Source organism: Cygnus olor, chromosome 3 (genome assembly GCF_009769625.2).
Source record: "Cygnus olor isolate bCygOlo1 chromosome 3, bCygOlo1.pri.v2, whole genome shotgun sequence".
NCBI lineage: Eukaryota > Metazoa > Chordata > Aves > Anseriformes > Anatidae > Cygnus > Cygnus olor.
In genome coordinates this window covers 102,072,748-102,091,347 of record NC_049171.1, presented here as the reverse complement: position 1 = coordinate 102,091,347, position 18,600 = coordinate 102,072,748, and the positions used below count along the sequence as shown (strand labels likewise).

Below are 18,600 nucleotides of genomic sequence, written 5' to 3'. Positions count from 1 at the left end.
TCACAGCTTATTGCCAGCTTGATAAGCTCAATTTTCTAAAATGGAAAATCTTTGAGAAGGATAACACCGTTAGAGTCTCTGCAGCCATTTTCAAGCCCAATGCCATGTTAGCAAGCACGGAAACTGGCATTACTATGACTCCATGGAAGGAACTATAACGTCTGCATGTAACTTAGACACAACTTTTCCCCGAAGTCATTGTGGTTTTGGCCTAAAGAATTTGGCCAGTAGTCTTCATAAACTAAGCTGGGAGATTTTTCCTATCTAGAGTCTGAAGCAGAGCGCTTTTGGACAGTTTTACTGCATGCAAAGACACCTTCATCAGGTATTATTATACTTCTTGCAACCAAAAAGGAATAAAATCCAGTATATGAAATGCACTATGAACATCCCAAGGAGAATACAGACTGAAAAAAAATCTGAGTGACAGCTGAATCTTGTTTATTTTCTAAGAAAACAAAGTCAAAACAAGTATCTGTATAAAAATGTAGATGGTTTGGAACATTGTAAGTAACCAACAGATTTGCTTGAGGAAGCAATTTCTCCAGGAAACATGAGACATCCTACTGTTAGCTAAAATGGAAAATAAGTTTAGTTCAAATCCCTCATGAAATTGCTAGAAGAGAAGAAACTAGTAGCTGTACATATGTAAGATGTAGCTAAGTCAGATACAAGAACTCTGTTTTACTTAAACTGTTAAGTGAACCTACTGATCAAGCAAAGAATACACCTTCCCTCTTAAAACAAGATGCTAAACACCTCAACGTACTTCTGCTACACTTCAAGGCAGCATAAGACACCTCTGCTGGTAGAGCAGCCCATGTTGTCCTTACCTGGCCCATCACTCCTATCCTCCAATTCCTTGTGCCTCCAAGTGCATCCCTGCTGCTACACCTCTGGGATCATTTCTCTCGCTCAGCTCATCTCCCAGCAAAGTTTTCAGTTGGATCTGCTGGATCAACTGGGAGACACCAGCACAGAGACAGGAACAATTTGACAGAGAAAGCACGGTCACTGCTTTCAGCAGCACTACCATGTTTTCTTGCCTTAAAGCACACACAACTTAAATTTCTGTGAAAGGTCCTTCTTTAGGACACGAACAACAGCACTGAAAGAGACAACACATACCTTTTACCATTACTACCAAAGATTCTTCTGAAATTAAAAAGTAGCCTTTTCTTTCCCTTAAAAAAAAAAAAAACTGCAGAGAATGCATTTTCTGTTGACACAGAACTACAGAAAACCTTTGGAGATGCACTGCTTGGATGCTAAGCATAAATTCTTTCCCACTGTAACTGTAAAAACAAGTTACACATCCTTAAAATGTAAAGTTTATTTTCAACTTTAGTTTCAGGCAACATCATAAAGACATCGTAACCTTTAAAGGAAAATATTTATATTCACTTGAGCACACATGGCTTCTGTATGAAGAGCTCCCAGTAAACAAAGGCAAATACCAAAAAGAGAAAATGGATAAAAATCTTTATGTTATGGGCTCTGAAGCTGAAGGCCAGACTGTACTTACAAATGGAGTATCAGTGCTGGAAAACTGGTGCCAAATCTGAGGCACAAAAAGGCCCTTCCTTTGACCTTAAAAAGCTGGTAAGGGTAGCGATGGTCTCTTTGGTAAAAGTTCCCCTCTCCAGTATCAGCAAAATTCTGTCATCAGAATACAGCTCATCAGAATTACAAACTGCCTAATCAGCAACCGAGTTTCAATTAGGAACAAACTTTATAATTCAGATATACCTTCAGGTAGTATTATGCAATTTATAAAACACTATTTCGTTCTTTAAATGCACGATTAATTAGATCCTTGAAAATTGCGCTCTCACCTTCAGAATTGAAACCTGCCATGCATTTCCAATGACTTGTCCAGAATCAGCAGACAAAGGTTTACCAATCCTCAAGACGTGCTGAATTCTATATAAACTTTTCAAGTCATCTGGACTTGAAAATTATCTTTATTTTGCTTAACCACCTCTCACACATAGAAACTCCCCAGAGGATTGTACCAGTCACAACTGTTTATCATAAGAAACCAAATCAGCAGTCTTAAAATGATCTGAAAAGCTTGCTTTCGTTTCCTAACAGCATCGTTAATAGAAGCCATAAGAATCTTATCCAGAAGGACAGAGAAAGGGAAAATAATTACACTATCAAGGTGTCAAAACTACTACACAGCTCATGACTTTTTAAGGATGGACACTGAAAATTTATTGCTAAAACTGATCAATTGCTAATGCTAAATCCCAAGAAACGTGTACCCATGGCCTTAAGCTTTGTGAAATATTGATCAGAGAGGCACCTATTGTTCAGTGTGACTTGGGGTTTAAGAACCTTGGTAGATGAAAACATTAAAGTATACACCCCTAAAATTAACTTCATTGCTCATTACTACTACTGAAATTTAAACAGATGGTCTGAGGACAAAGATACCACCCAAGCCCACCAAGACACAAAAGGCCTGTATAAAGTCTGACTGAAAAGCAAAACAACAAAGTGTTTTGTAAACAGCAATTTTGAAATTTACTAATGAAGTCTACAAATAGCTACTGAACAATGACAATTATGAATTCAGCTTGCCAAAGGGCAACGGCGTCATGCCATGCGCAGGGACTGCAGGGAGTTACTCTGGACCCCGAGCAGGGCACTAACCTCCCTCCATCTCCAAGTCCTACCAGCACCACAGCAATTGCAGACCAGCTGAACTCCCTCCCCTAACTCTCTCCAGGGCTCTGTTACAGCCTGGCTCAGTTTGCCGTTCCCTTATTTTTTATCGCACACCAGAACACAGGGATATTTTGACTACTTACACACAGTGCTCAAAAGGGTTTCGAATGAAAACAGTCAAAAGAATCCAAACAAAATTAATCGGAGGGGGCAGAGACACATTTCTCTGCTAAAACCTTGATGTTTAACCCCAATTTTACCTGCTAAAAGTTCACCAGCCAATTTCCTCCCACCACTCCAGCCACGACAAAGAGCCTGAACCTCTGTCTCTTCTATCAGCCTGCTGCAAATTCCCAAATTTATGGAGGTTTTTTGGCGTTTTCATTGTTGTTTGCTTAAAAACAACAACAACAGAAAAAAACAAAGCTACTTTAAAGTGAACCAAATACCAGCTCCTAAAACTCCTCATTCCCGGCAGCTGGCACATGTCTGCGAACACAAAGAGAGCGTTAAACCAGCTCTAACCCTGCTCAGGGTGCCTGAAGCCTGGTCACAAGCATGTGTTCAAAAACCCACAGGCACGGCGGTCTGAAACGCGATCCACTCTCTTTGATACAGCTCAGTAGTTTGAAAGTGGAGGGGCCATATCCTATTAAAAATAACAGGAAATCGACCACAGCAATAAATCTGAAGCTTTGGCTGCTGCAATTTCTTATCTTCCGTGAGCAGTTGGTGGTATGCAAAAAACATGCAACCTTTTCTTTTTAAAACAAAACAAAACAAACAACTTAAAAAAATTCACTCCAAAACTGGAGATTCCACTTGAGAATAGCTTACATCAGCCAGCCACAGCCTTGGGAGATCTGGATCCTTAAGATCTTCGCCCTTGCGTGGCAGGATATCCTGTTATATTTTGATGGCTTACTGCTGCCTCCAGGCAAAACATGTCACGGAGAAAGCAGAGTCGGTGCACGAAAACTGACAAGTCCCAAGGAAACTCATCAGAGGTTTTGGCACTTCTAACACAACTCGCGTTCTTCTTTTCATGCGATTTCTGCACCCAAATGATATCTCCATCTCCTCTGATAGCATTTTCCTCTTTATCTGCTAAAACAGATTAAGATCTGAGATGATGGCAGCTCCTTCTAATGGCTTACCAGTACTTGAAAGGCACTGCGGCGGTGGCAGCACTCTCTCAGCAAACCCCACTCGCTGAGACACAGCTTCAGCGGGGCTGGAGAAGAAGGCACATGGCAGGGAAGGGGTAGCCAAGCCTCTTCCTTGAATGGAATAAACAATATAAGCCAAAGGGTTTCGCTAAACTGGCAGAAACTACATGGAGCTTTTTGCCAGCAGAACCGTGTCTGTTGTGGGTATGACTTGTTTTCCCACTCCTAAAAGGCAGAGCTTTGCCAACAAAACTTTAAAGACTAACACCAACAGTGTGGGTGTGGGGCTCAGCTTGCTTGCAGCACACATGAGTGGAGTTAACCATGGTCCAGTTTCCTGCCAATCTAATCCCCACACCATTTAGTGCTATTATTTTATTTGTTTCTTATTCTGATTAGGTCATACAGGCATTTCTGGAGCAGACTGTTCAAGCAGGCAGCCCTGCTATGAATTTATTATTTATTTTTTTAACTCATAGTATAAGATCACAAAGGCTGAAAAAATACCAGGGACAAGCACTTTAATACAAAAGACAGGTATCTACTTTAAGAGCTAAAAGCTTTTCTAAAACACATCCATTTAACCTATGTTTAAATGACCAGGACATGCTGGTTGTATGAGATATCTACCACAGAAAGATCAAAACACTGTACCTAAAACCAAAACAACTAAAGAACTAGCAACTAAACTCAACCTTAGAGACTTAAAAAACAGAGGCTGAACCTCCTTGCACTAGAACTGATTATAGCAGAGTAGTTACAACATGTTTGGAGATCACCTCACCTACAAATGCATGCTGAAAATAGGGCTTAGCTCTCTCCTGCTATTCTGAAGGAAGGTAGTTCCACTTTGGATCCAAAAGCACCCTAAAACTATCTCCCTCTGGAAATATACATAGAAAACGGAATTGAAAGCTTCTCCCTTGCATACAGTATTTTTGCAAAACAGTTTCTTTGACTGCAAAACCTACACTATAGCTGTGACTGTTAAATTGCCTTCTCATTTCAATTGCCTAATTTTGAATCTCAGCCAGTTTCTGATCCCAAGAATGAGGCAGACATCACACATTTTTCAGAAGATCTGCTTCCAAGTGTAAAATCTTGTTAGCCAAAGAGTTCCATTTCTTGACATTTCTTCTGAATAATCCCTTTTCTGGCATCAAAAGGATTAATAAATAAGTATGCAAAATGCATGGTGACCCCACTGGCAGGAAAATTATGCTACATCAGGAAAGGAATCATCACCAGGCCACCAAAGTGACTTTCCACTGGCATATTAGAAGGCAGAGTTAGAGCTATGGAATTTCTTCATGCTTGAGGGCTAACTCTTAACCAACACCAACCCATCTGTCATACATCATTTTATGTCTGCTTTGATTTCTTTTTGCTACAAAAAAAAAAAGGGGGGGGGGGAATGCACTTCAGAAATGTTACGGACCACCAGATTTGTTTCATATATTATCAAAGCTAAACATTCAAGCATTTTATGGAGATTAAGAGATTAGAGTCCAGGTGGTTTTTTTTTTTTTTTTTTTTTTTTCCTCCCTTCTTCTTCTGTATGCAAGGCTCGCTCTCTCAGTCAAATTAAAAAGTGGAGTTCAAGGTATGCTGTTAATTCCTGAGGGGAAATGATACATAACCCACATGCACAAAGAAGTTGGCTTGTGTGCGGTTGTTTTTACAGCATGGAATCTGTTTCAATCTATGTTTATTTAACAAGATGCAAGTCTCACAATGGTAATTTAGTAAAAGCTTGTGCAGTAAGTGTGTACAATACCAAAAACAACGGTCGTAACTCTTTCCAAAGATACAAAGGCATCTACAAAGTGACCAAAACAAAAGCACTGCACAGGATTAGTTGTTTCAAAGCCCCATGTTCCAGTCAGCTTCATAATTTCAGTACTCCATCTGTAAGCATGAACTGATCTTAGACTGTTTCACATTCCAGTAACAAGTCACTGCTACTGAATCCAGCACGGCATTTCACTTTTCATCTTCATTGCATTTCCATCATTTTAAATCCATAGTATCCAAAAGATACCTTCATTTGGAGAAGTCAAATACTTGGCTTAAGCATTGCAGTAGAGACCCTGACCACCTGAATAGCTACGTCCTATTAAGCTGCTCAATCTGCACCGAAGCACTTGAACATAAAACTGTCAGGCAGTGGCAACACAGGCTGAGGAGAGGAGGTGGCACACCAGGCCTCTTTGGCAATGCCCAAAGCTAAGTGCTGCAGGATTACAACCACGATCATGTTCTGGAATGATTCCTTATTTACAACAGTTGTTTGAGACTTATTAGGTGATACTCTGTTCTCTCTTAACAGAAAATATAGCTAAACGAAACTTTAAGAACAACCTCCGCTTTTTCCTACTTCATAGAATAGGTCAACATGTCTTCAAACCCTGGCCTGTGTTCCCAACACAAATGTGTTACAGAACATCTCTCACCACGACTTATACTCACATCTTACCTATGCAGCATCTGTGCCAGAGAACTGAACTTTTCTTTGTCTTGCTCAGCATGTGGATTGTAAGAAAAATGTTGGCTCAACGTTTGCATTTTGCTCTTACTATCAGAGCCAGGATAAAGGCTTCAGTCAAAAGACTGTGGAAGCTCCTCAACAGGCAAGTCATTTCACTAGATAGGAATCAACCAGAAAACAACTGGCTGTAGCAATTCTCCTTCAGTCATTAACAACAGAAATGAATTAACAACATTAAAGAAGTGCATTAAAACGTTAGAAATAGTTGCTTATAAACAAGCAATGCATGCTTACTGCACAAGCTTATTCTTGTGGAAGATTTTTTTGCAGCCATCATTTATACTATAGCAAGGTCTATAAACTATGGGTGTTTGCACTTCCAACTACCTTCAGAAATAGCGTTCCACACTTCAGATATATTTGGCCTTAATCGAGTGGGCTAATCGGTTAGCCATCATTCAATCACACATTCTTGGAGGGTGACTCACCAGATGTCAGGTGGTTTAACATGCACACTCCTCCAGTAACCAGCTAGCTGCTGACATTGTTTCTCCCCCAGCTCCAGAGTACCCTGCACAAATGATCACAGCAGTGGAAAGCTTGTGTCAGAGGATTAATATCATTAGTTATCACGGTTAGGAATAAAACCATTAGGAGAGATCTGCAATGGCATAACTACTCCTGTAACAACCATGGGCTAAGTTACAGGTTGTCTCTGTAAAGAAAATAATTAAGGGAATGGAATCTCCTAGATGATTTGAGAATCCCTGTTTTCTGGTAATGTTCTTATTGCCTATTTTTCAGCCAGCACAACATAGGCATCATTTTTTTTTTTTTTTTTAAATATAACTTCAGTGGCGCTACCTATTTGAAGCTACTGTCATTTTAATTTGGCAAGTTTCAAAGGAGGACTAACACATACACGACCTCCTTATTGTCCCCCACTACTGCCAGGCATCAATATATTCAGCACTTGCATAGCATCTGGTTTGCAAGATGTGGCAGCCTTCAACTTTATGCATTCCTTTCAGCATTACTCTAAAGCGAAATTGACTTGATCCCCAAGTTGGTCCAGATGGTAACTCAGAGCTGTCTCGCTCCTCCTTTCTACATAGCTGCCACTGTTGTACCAGAGGAGCAAGCAAACAGGCTTTCAAAGCAAGCCATCAGCACTGGAGGTGAGCTATCCAAGGAAGTTCCTAACATCTAAATTCTCTAATAAGCACTGACAGGGGACTTTTTGTAAATGAAAACTATTTCTTCAGTGTGTCAGATGACAGCTTTGAAGCTTCATGCAGCTGCTGGGCTGGTAGCACCAGGCAATGGATTTCCTCCGAATTCTTTTGAGTGCTGATGCTTAAAATCACAACAAAAGCCTGGATGGTTGCCTTGGGCTGGAGAGCCCGGTCCCACAGCTGGCAGAACACTACACTGAAAACACTTTTAGGAGCAACAAAAGGAGGCAAGAAGAGCAATCCTCTGGAAGTTAATACTGAAGGAAAGATGACTCCCGTTATTAAAGCAAGTTGTGCAATGCCTCATGACCAGCAGTCCCTTTCCTGTCTCACCAACTCAAAACAATAAAGACAAAAAACATACAATCTCTGTAGGCACATTTAACTACAAAAGGCACAGCAGCACTGAGAATCAATGCACAAAGGAAAAACAGGGGGTAACCCATTCCCCCTGAAAACATACTATGAGAACGAGGGAGAACACCGCTAGTTTCGCCCATTTTTGCAGTGCTTGCTGTCTCCAGCAATGCTGCCATTAAAACACTGTGCAGGCCAAACAAGCCAAAGCCTTTCCTCTGGCTACTTTGCTTAAGCAATAACAAAGCAATTCATCATGTAACCAAACAAATAAAACACTTTTTTGATCCTTCAGCAGGAAAAAGCATGTGTAGATGCAGACGCACAGAGAGCCAACAATAACTGAAAGCGCTGCAGACTTAAGCCACGCTTTACGTACCCAAAAATTTACATGTGAATTATAAGGGTATCCTTGACCTTCTGCAAAATAAAGCCAACTTTTCCATATACGTTTCTGTACAATCCAGATAATTTAGTACAGATATGCAGATTTTACAAACAGGTGCAATTTTTAGTAGTTTAATAAAATGAGAGAAGAAATGCCAATACATGCCTCAGTCTCTACAATGTAATCCAAGTAACTTGCACTGAATTTTCATCTAGTCTGGACAGCTATCAGAAATCCTGTCATGCACCTCCTAAATCAGGTTTGAAATGAAATGGGAGTGATTTGGGATGGAAGCACTTTAAGGAAAAAGTTAATGAGCACAACGTGACTAATACCTAACACTGGCAGTACTTCTTCTACCATGGTGATGGAGCACTTGGGGGAGGGACAGGAGTATTATTATTAACCCGCTATTACGGATGAACCAACAGAGAGAGAAAAGGGATAGAAAGAAGTACTCAAAGTTTCTTAATAACCCCAACCAACGAGAAAAACCAACAGTTCTCAAGGCTTTACAGAATTCCTTTCTCTAATCCAAACTGGAAGTGAAACCGTCCTTCTGGAAGTGCAGAAAAAAGCTCTGTAGAGAAAGTGGCTGTATCAGTATGATTAAGGAAATCCTCTTCCTCCAGACTGGCTTCCCCACCATGATGCTGCAAATTCAACTAACCACATTCAGTCTGAGCACTTAACAGCTATACATGCTCCTGGAGCTCTTTCAGTTAGTAAATGTAACACTGACCTTAAGCGACCAAGGAATGAGAGTCACCACTCCATGAAATGCTGCAAAAATAAATCCCAATGGATGAAAAATTAAAGTCACCTACCCTCCACAATTATCAGACCCAAACTTCTAATTTGGAACATGTAGCAAGTTCCTCAAACAAGGCTAAAGGTCTTCAATATATAGGAGCTATGAAAACAGACTGTCAGAGAAACAAAGCCAATTTCCGTAACTATTTACTACAGACCTACATATCTATCTATATGTATATTCCAGTACCTGTCCACTGTTTTTGAAAGATTTGTTTTCCGTTCATCCAAGCACTAAATAAGCAATTTTCAAGTAAATCATATATCACAAATACTACACTTTTTTTTTGTGTGTGTGCTCTAAACCTCCAACAGAATATATTTACTCAATGTATTTTAATTAAATACACTAAGTTAACACTGTTTCCACACTAGCACCCGACAAAAAGAAAATAACTCCCCTGTGAATGTCATAAATTTACACCTCAGCATCAAAATGTTTTGCCTGGACTTGCTGCAGTTAACACCTTGCTGACCATAGAAATCAAAGCAGAAACACTTAAAATACCTTTTCTTTGGTTTGTTAAGATTCAGTTTATACAAAGCTTAATCTGGAGAACACAAAGAGTGCTAATTTTCCTTCACAGTCTGAATCCCCACTCCTATTTGGTCCTGTTGTGATTGAGGCCAGTTCTGTCTGCATTACCAGCAACTGCTCTGCCTCACTTCAAAATTACTAAACGTAACCTAGGGATTTCTGGATGTGGCAGCAGAGGGAAATTAAACCACTCTGGAGCCACCTTCAGAACCATCTACTGACCTCCCCTGGTCGCGGTGCAAGGATCACTGCTTGCTCACCCCTCTCCTCTGCCAGCTGCACAGCTCTGTATCGCTTCTTTAACTTCATTGGTCTGAACAGCTCCAAGTATAACCCCAAGTCCCTCGTTTGTACGTATGCTGCTGTACCATACGCACAGCAACAACACAAAGCATTGCTGGAGTAGAAAAATAAATGACACTGGCTCAGACAGGCTTAGAACGTGGAAGTTGGCTTAAGAGAGCTATAACTGGATCTTAACTTGATGGTATCTCTTTGAAGCCTCCAATAACTAAAATTAATTTCTAGTTTTTAAATGCCATGCTCACACTGTAAATCCAAAGAGCAGAGGTAATTGAGAAAAGTAGCTTTAGACAGAAACCTCACCTCTGGTGAAAAAGCAGCATAATGTGGCAAAGGGGCAAAGAAATTACTCTAAAAGATGAGATTTTTAAGGATCTCGTCTACCCGGACATGTAAAATTCACATTCAAATCATGTATTTCTGAAAAACAAACCCGTGAATTTCCTTGAAGGTATTTTTGTAAGACAGCATTGAAATCCTTCAAGACAACAGTCCACAACAGAACCTCCTTCATCAGTGTTACCCAAACATGTTTTGTTACATGGTACAAACTGCTGGACCCTCGATGCAAGTTACCAGTATGAGTACCAAAGCCAAATACTGATCCGGGCTAATAACTTGCAACAACTGAATTGTATGACTGCTGTTACACCTAGCAGAAACCTGCAACACCGATGTGCTCCAAAGGTCCGACCCTGACTGAGGAATGCTCTCTCTCAGCAGAACACACAAGTGCTCTGTATTTCCATGTGCACGTGCAGTAAAGACAAGGTCTTAAACCCATCGTGGTGTCTGGTTTCATAACATATGCCCTTCCTTATCAAATGTCATTTGTATTGCCATGCCTGCATCTGTCTGCACAGATGTCATCCCATGTAATGAAGCATATGGCTTAAGCTGACATTGTTTGCAAACAGGAAGAGCTTTTGGCAAGCGGGATTTAACATAAAGCATTCTGCAGGCTGCCTCTCTTAACCCATCTTTGGTTGGCTCCTCTGCTCAGCTAGGACTGGTAGACTACTTTCAGAGAGGGCAAAGAGCCAACCTAACAGATGGGCAGAAGTAAAGTCATGCCAAAGAACCAGAATGTGCATCTAATTTGATAATTAGAGGCTGAATTTCCCCTTAGAAATATTGCAGTTACAGCGCACACCAAGTTTCCAAGCTTAAGGGCAAAAGAATATGCTTCAGCCTATCCAGTTGTGGGTTAACTATGAAAACGCCAACAGCAAAAAAAAAAAAAAAAAAAAGCCATGAAAGAGGGTGGAGACCAACCATGGGCTCCAATCATTCAGGATCAGTATTCTTCAAGGAGAAATGAAATAGAGAGAAGGGGAAGAAAGAAACAGTAAGAATAAACCTTTACCCTGAAATAGCTCTCCACAAGGGACACCTGAAAATCTTGGCCAAAACAGCTCTGTGGCCTTGCTGAAAATAATTTATGCTGAACAGAGATAAAAGCAAGGAACTGATGGCCACTTTACAAAGCATTAAACACAGCTTTCCTGTCCACAAGGAATAGCCAAGCCAATAGCTAGTAAAAGGCAAAGGACAAAGAGTGTTTATGGCTCAGTGGAAATCAAACAAAAATGTACACACGTACTTGGAACCATCGACAATTACCGCCTTGGTTTTGGTATACAATGAGACAGAGTTGTGGCTACTGAAAAAAGTTAACAGTGCAGGAGAGAAAGCTGAGGACCCATTTGAAATTCTGCTTCTAACATTTGACAAGTTTTCATGCAATAATAGAGTGGTCCCTTAACTATTCTAAAAAGCTCTGTTAAAGCAGGCTCTTCTCCCCAGGTGTCTTTTTCCCTTCCCCACCTTTCTCAAGCCACTTTCTTCAGTAGGGTGAATGCCAAGAGCCATGCAAGCCACAGTTTGGAAAAAATATCGCTCTAATTCATTCTCCTCTTTCCACTCTTAAAGTGACTCTTTACAGATTTACATTCACATTGACGCTGGATGGAAATTAGTTCTCCAGCTCTCATTCACATCTTCAGAGCAGAAGAAGTAGCCATAGTTCTAAAATAATTTAAAAGCAATAGCTGCTACACAGCTAAAATCACATGCACTGCTTTACAGACCTCCATTGAGACATCTTCCTCTGAACAAATTTGTCAATGAAACTTCCTTTGTTCACCTGTCAAATTCTGGCGAGCTACTTCCCGAGTATAGCATGAGACTTAATTGGGCTTTTGTTTAATTACTATCAAGACAATGACACTCAAATGAAGAGCATAACATCGGCAACTGAGTGAAAGCAATCAATTAGGATGCCCTTGAAGCTGGCTTTTAAGTGAAAGAAAGAAGCTACTCATCCTGTGGCCATAGACAAAAAATTAAAAATATAAATCTGTCACTTGCTAAAATAATACATGGTTCTAAGAGGCAAATAAATTAAACGACAGGAAGTGCAAAGGAGAAGCATCATTATGAAATAAGATCAAGATTTTACACCGTAATGCAGCTGCCACAGCAGAATTAAGTTAGTGGATTAACATGAATGCTCGTGACAAACTGGTGCAAACTCTCCTGTTTAACTCTGCCACAGGTGTCATATACAGAAAGAGCCTAAATGATCTAATAAATGAATCAATGACTTTACACAGAAAGAAATAGAAGTCATGGAAAATTTCAGGTAATAATTAGTTTCTGGATTCGCTGCATTCTATCTGGCACCCCAAAAAAATGGAATATGGAAAAAAAATAAAAATCTGAAGACTCGATCCTGAAAACTCCCAAGCTCAGTACTATATTTAAATATTAAAAACATAAAAGGAGCTAATACACGTTAGATAGCGGTAACACACGAGTTGATGTGAAAGCCTTAGAGAAACGTCAACTGGCAAGGCAGCAGCCGCATTTGCCAAACCAAACAACTTTAACCAGGGGGGTAAAACCTAAATACAAGCCTAAGGACCTTCACATTCACATGTTACTTCACTCTTTACTTACACTGAGAGTTGCAAATTCACCAACGTTACAGGCAAATACACATCCTGACAAGCAAATAGCATCTATTATTAGAAATGGCCTTACAGACATACAGAGGCCCATTAGAAATCAAGATCATCTCATCTCCAAAGTTATCCTGAAAAGAAAAAAAATGTATTTGGAACATACCTGAACAATGGACCCAGAGTCTGCCACAGCATCAAGGGAAACCCATCAAGAAAAGCCCTTTACTAACAGCACTTTTAGACAGAAAATGAGACTTACCCATAAGGGACAGGCAAACGGCTGAGCAGAATACACACCAATGACAAAATGTCTGCCCATGGTCTAAAGAAAGCGAAACATCCCAGAGGAGATCCCACCACACTATTATGAAAAGTCCACTCTGCTTTTTGCTTTAAAGCCTCCTTTTGCTTTGTTAAGTAAGCAACTGCATCTGAAATCCAGCACAGTTATACTCAGTGTCCAGAGTTTCCAAGCTTAACAGTATGAGATTATGCTAAAACGTATATATTTCAAGATACGAAGAGTTCAGCCAGCTTCTTATTTTGTTCCTCACCTGCAGGGAGATGCTAAAAGATGAAAATATGGAATCAAAAAAAAATCTCACCTTTTGAAGTCAGGTTTGCTGCTTTCACAGTAACTAACAAAAATCTCCTACTTGTTATATTAACAGAAGCCAGAAGGTCTCCAAAGTGCCACCCTAGATTTGAGCCAAACATGACACCATGCACGTCAGATACTTATTTTTTCAGCCAAAGTTCACAGACAAAGGATTATCAATCAAACAAAAGCACTTTCCCCACAAAATGCCAAGAAAAGTAACAGAGTGGCTGGTTAGAGCAAGTAAACAACATAGTTCACACGATTTGTATTGTTGAACCAGAGCTATCACACAGGTGAGTTTACCCTTCTTCCCGATAAGCAGACATCTAACAAACTGAAAACAATCCACCAAAATACCCACACCTTGATGCAATATGTTGAGGACCTGCTCTCTTTTGACTCTTGAAAACTGAAGTCATCAGGCTCTGGCACAGTGAAGGACGTGGCTCTTGCAGCACACACACCACACCAAAAAAAAAAAAATTTAAAGTAGCACTTCACAGAGCAGGAATAAAAAGCTGTACAGCTAAACAGGCCGTCTAGCTTTTTGTACAAATTATCAAAGAGCACTAGTTCTAGACAGAAGTCGTATTATTTTTCTCAGCCTGCATGTTATTACAATAGCACATGCCATTAAACAAAAAATCTGAGAAAGCATCAGTTAGGAAGTTATTTTAGAGAAAGTAAAGAAGGTGGAGAGGAAAAAAAAACTCAACCTGAAAACATATAATTAAAGTGAAACCTTCATTACAGAAATATTATACTGGTGCCTTCTGAAAGAGATTGTAAAAATAATGGAAAAAACCCAGTGAGACAGGAAGCTTAAACACAGCTAATCTAATGATGCCTTTCATAACACAGGAAGCAAGCACACTACCAAAGAGATGACAAAACCAGAGATTATTTGAGGTGTTTACTTATTCCCAGACCTAGCTAAAAAGCATGCGAAAGGAACTCATGTTAAGCACATCAATCTAACTGCTAGAGCTTTTTGTTTTAAATCCTAGCAATTGACTTTGTAAGTAATGAACCTCTAGGTTTAATGTAACAGCACTTGACTTTACAACAAACGCCAAGAGTTACTGACTTGCTTACATGTGCTCACCTTCGGAAATGCAATTTCCTCTTATAACTGGATGTCCTGATCCTGCAGACCTCTGCTCATGCGAATGTTCTGGTTTGGTCAGCAGGGCTGCTGGTCGTGCTGGCAGCAGTGGGGCCGATAAGCACCGGTCAGAGGCTTTGGGATGTCACGCTCACCAGCTGGGCTTCCTGCTTGGGGCTTATCATGATGCCACCTACCCAGACGTGTCAGAAGTATGAGGTACTAAATACATTTCCTACAGTCTTGAATAACTGAATTGCAGTTTTCCCATCTCCTAGAATATAACATAAGGATGAGATGCGTACTGCACTGCCAGTATGTGCATACACAACTGTAATGCTTTGTCTTCCGTACACAAAAAGGAGTCTGGATTGCACTGGCTTCTCTTGCATAAGACTCCGAGCCACGTTTATCTAATTATGCCACTCCACAACTATCTCCAGGAAAAGATCTGAATTTAAACTAACCAAGTCTCAATAACTATGCCTTATGGCCTACCTGGTGAGAGGAAATAAAACACAGTTATCATCACGATCCTGGCAGGACAAGGAGAGAACAATCAGTGTTCAGTCCTACCAGACACAGCAATCGGGCGTCCTTTTGTTTTTAATTTCCTTTGACCTTACAGTTTGTCCTTGTAAAGTTCTCGCTGTTGGCAAGCTAACGCATCTATGTTTAAATAAACTCGGTACACAAACTGCTTCCACGTACTTGATAATGTCTTCTGTGCACACTTCCACCGGCTTCTCAGAGCTACCACTCACTGCCATGGTCCTTCTGTCAAGAAGGGATGGAAGTACACCGACTACTGAAAATATAACACAGGAGACTTAACACACATCCTTCAAAGAAAATACTTGCAGACAAATACCGCAGTTGATTTCAACTTTTCAAATTCTCCGACATACAGAGCGACCATGTCATGCACACATTTTTAAATCCTGATACACCAAAACTGCAGAAAGAGAGTTTAGATAGTTTAAGGACAAGTCGAGGCACCGCTTTTCCAATGCCAAATGCAACAACAGGTATGGAGATAGGCAGCACACGATGCAATCACACATGGCCTGCAATAAACCCGAATGCATTTGGGAAGCTACAGATTAATGGTTTTCGCTGGCTGACAGAACTACAGCTTCTGAGTCATGTTATAAATCTTCCTGTATTTCCCTACCATGATGGGGTAAGAGAGATATTGTGTTTAAAACAAAATAAAACAAAAAAGCTTCAATCTCTCTTCAATCTCTTTTCCTAACAGGTGAAGGTTTGCTACATAAAGACTTCAAACATCAGACCTCGACGACATTATTCAGAACAGATTCTTTGCTGTTTGGCGCTTTGCACAGTCCCTTACACTGCAGTGAGCACTTGACATCCAGCACTGTCGGTTTGTTAGGCTGGTCAAATTCCTTTAGCTTTGACCTCTGCACACGAAGATAGCCATGCATGCCAGCAAAATAACGTAGTTATCCAAGTGCAAGGTGCTGCACCTGGGTCAGGGCAATCCCAGCCATGAGCACAGGCTGGGAGAAGAACTCATTGAGAGCATTCTGTGACTCTATGATCACAAAGCCAGAGCACTGTACATTTTTTCTCACAGACTTAAATCTTTCATCAAATGCTCCAGTGGACTGTCTAGCATTATTTTAAGATTGTCCCCACAGCAAAGTACTTAGTATTCTTGAGAAATTAATATAATAAATCATACGGCTCACTATCAGGAAGTTTTTCCTGGTAAACAGTTTAGATTCTGTCTTAATCTCATACAATCATTCTATTACCAAAGAAGAGTCTTTTTCAACACTGAAGTTTTAAATACTATTTTATTTTCATTCCCCTATTTTAACTTCTCTTAAAGGCACTCAACAAAATTAACACACATTACATTCTCAAAACTGTGACCACAGCGCTCTCAGGCTGTGGTGAGCAGCCTTTTCAAGACAACCATCCCCCACCCCATTTTTCCATTCTAAGAAACTACCTAAATAATTGAGGGTTTCCTTTGCTGTCACTGTCACAGCCTTCCTTGCTCTGTTTGACTGAAACATACAACATGAAGAGACTAGGAAGTATATTTGTTCTGCTTCCATCCAAGGCTAAAAAAAAACCAACATCATAAGTCAACACTAATGTAAGCATAAAGAAAGCAAAATTCAGAGGAATTTAACAGTGGATGGTGTTTTCTGAAGTAAGCTGAATACCCCGTTCATATAACAATTTATTTGCATGGAACTTACTGTATGAAGTAAGCTCAGGCAAGCTCAGAGTCTTGCCACTCATGAATATTTCAATGTAGTACTCTGGAGGGGGTGGAAAGAAGTGCAAAATTTCGCAGCACCATGCAGAGAGTTAGCAGTACTTGTCAACTACACTAAACACAAAAGGCTAACATGAAAGTACAGCTCCGTACGAACAAACTTGTATTGTAACACTAGGTGTAAATACTTAAGTAGGAAAGAAACCTTACATAGCATCAACAGAAGCTGACACTGCTGACTTAACGTAGTGAAATGCCTAACTGTTTCCTAAGCATACCCAGCCCTTTTTAGACATTTTGACAGATTAATTAGTACATGGGTAACAAGCTTCATACCTAAGTCAGGTTCTAGGAAAACTGTAAGAATATATCAATCTCTTTGTATAAACCCATTTGTGCATCAGAAGAAACAACTGGGACATCATTAGGCAAGGTTTCATGTCTTCTGAAAGCAAACCCTACCCAGACCAACCATTTACCCTTTCAGCGGTGAAGAGTCGCACACAAACATCCCCTACAAAAGCAAGGAGTTGTTCCATGAGTAATGGTTTTAGGCTGCTACACCGGCAACAGAGACCAAGAAGCAAGACTAAGAAGTGCAAAACTCGCATATCACAAGTAGAGAGGCTCTCCTGCTCCAAGCTGCTACGTTCTCCTTTGAGGCACCCCCTGCCTTTCTGGCCCCAGGGAAACGTTCATCACTTCAGAAGGTCAGGTTCTGCGGTGCAATCAGTAATTCTCTTTTTAAAAAAACAGTCTCCTAATTATTGAGTTTTAAATTTGCAGGAAACGTGTATTCCTAAATCTGCTGATTTAAATGCCCATTTATGACAATTTACCAATGAAATACAGAAACACGGTAAAAATCTAAGAAATGAACCAGCTAGAGAGGATGGCAAGCTATGACCAAGGAAACCAAAATCCTGAGATATGTGCTGGCTCCCCCAACACACTATTTGTCTATTGAAGCACACCATTTTTTCTCCTCTTCAGGTAATAATTCAAGGCAGATATTATGTCTTTTGCCATTTGTAACACTCCTCGCATATTCTATAACGCAGGAAGAAATTTTAAAATGTTAATTCTTAGTTGAAATCTAACTCTTCATATACAGTATTGTAGACAAACACTTTTCTCTAGATAACATCAAGTAGTATGAAACATTAAAACACATTAAAAAACTAAGATATGTACCAGACAAAGTTAACTTTTCACATGAAATGGTAGTTTTTATTTTCTGCTTGTCAGAAAGAAAGGTAATTTACAAAAAAGAGAAACCACTCGCAATGAACATATGTAATACGTGGGTGCTGAATGCTAACCTGTCTCAATAATGCTATCCTGCAATACTTCAGTTCTTTTTCTTTCCTTTTTTTTTTCTCCAGTTCATAAATTTCAAACTATGCACAAATGCATTTTAGGGCAGCAAGCTACCCGGGGAAACATGGACACATGGAAGAAAACTTGCAAGACAACTCTGTCACTGCTCTTCTCTGTTCTCAGAAAGAACCACAACAAAGTGGGAAGCAGCAGCACATAAGTATCAATACTGTGATTTAGCTTTCTCTGCTATCACAGATTCCCACAACAATCTTTGCAAAGTTGCAAGGAATCACAGGACCTACACTCAAATATGTCTACATGAGACATTTATTTTGTAAGCAGAAACTTGCCCTGTCTACTCTCCAGTTTAAAACTATCAGAGCT

General features: G+C 40.1%; 1 protein-coding gene across 6 annotated transcripts in view; it reads right to left on the bottom strand.

Moving 5' to 3' along the window:
* Positions 1-18,600, bottom strand: part of PTPN14 (protein tyrosine phosphatase non-receptor type 14) — a 116,311-nt gene that overhangs the window by 90,736 nt on the left and 6,975 nt on the right. Inside the window, exons 2-3 of one of the 6 annotated variants that reach the window (XM_040554224.1) lie at positions 6,819-6,901; positions 6,419-6,485 (exon numbers count right to left, since the gene is read on the bottom strand). The exons of 1 other annotated variant lie outside the window; for it this stretch is intronic. The gene's annotated coding sequence lies outside the window, so the exon portion shown is untranslated. Of the gene's footprint in view, positions 1-3,510; positions 4,070-6,318; positions 6,486-6,818; positions 6,902-15,347; positions 15,445-18,600 lie in introns of those variants that run through there. 4 more of the 6 variants (XM_040554223.1, XM_040554227.1, XM_040554226.1 and 1 more) reach the window with 4 other exon arrangements.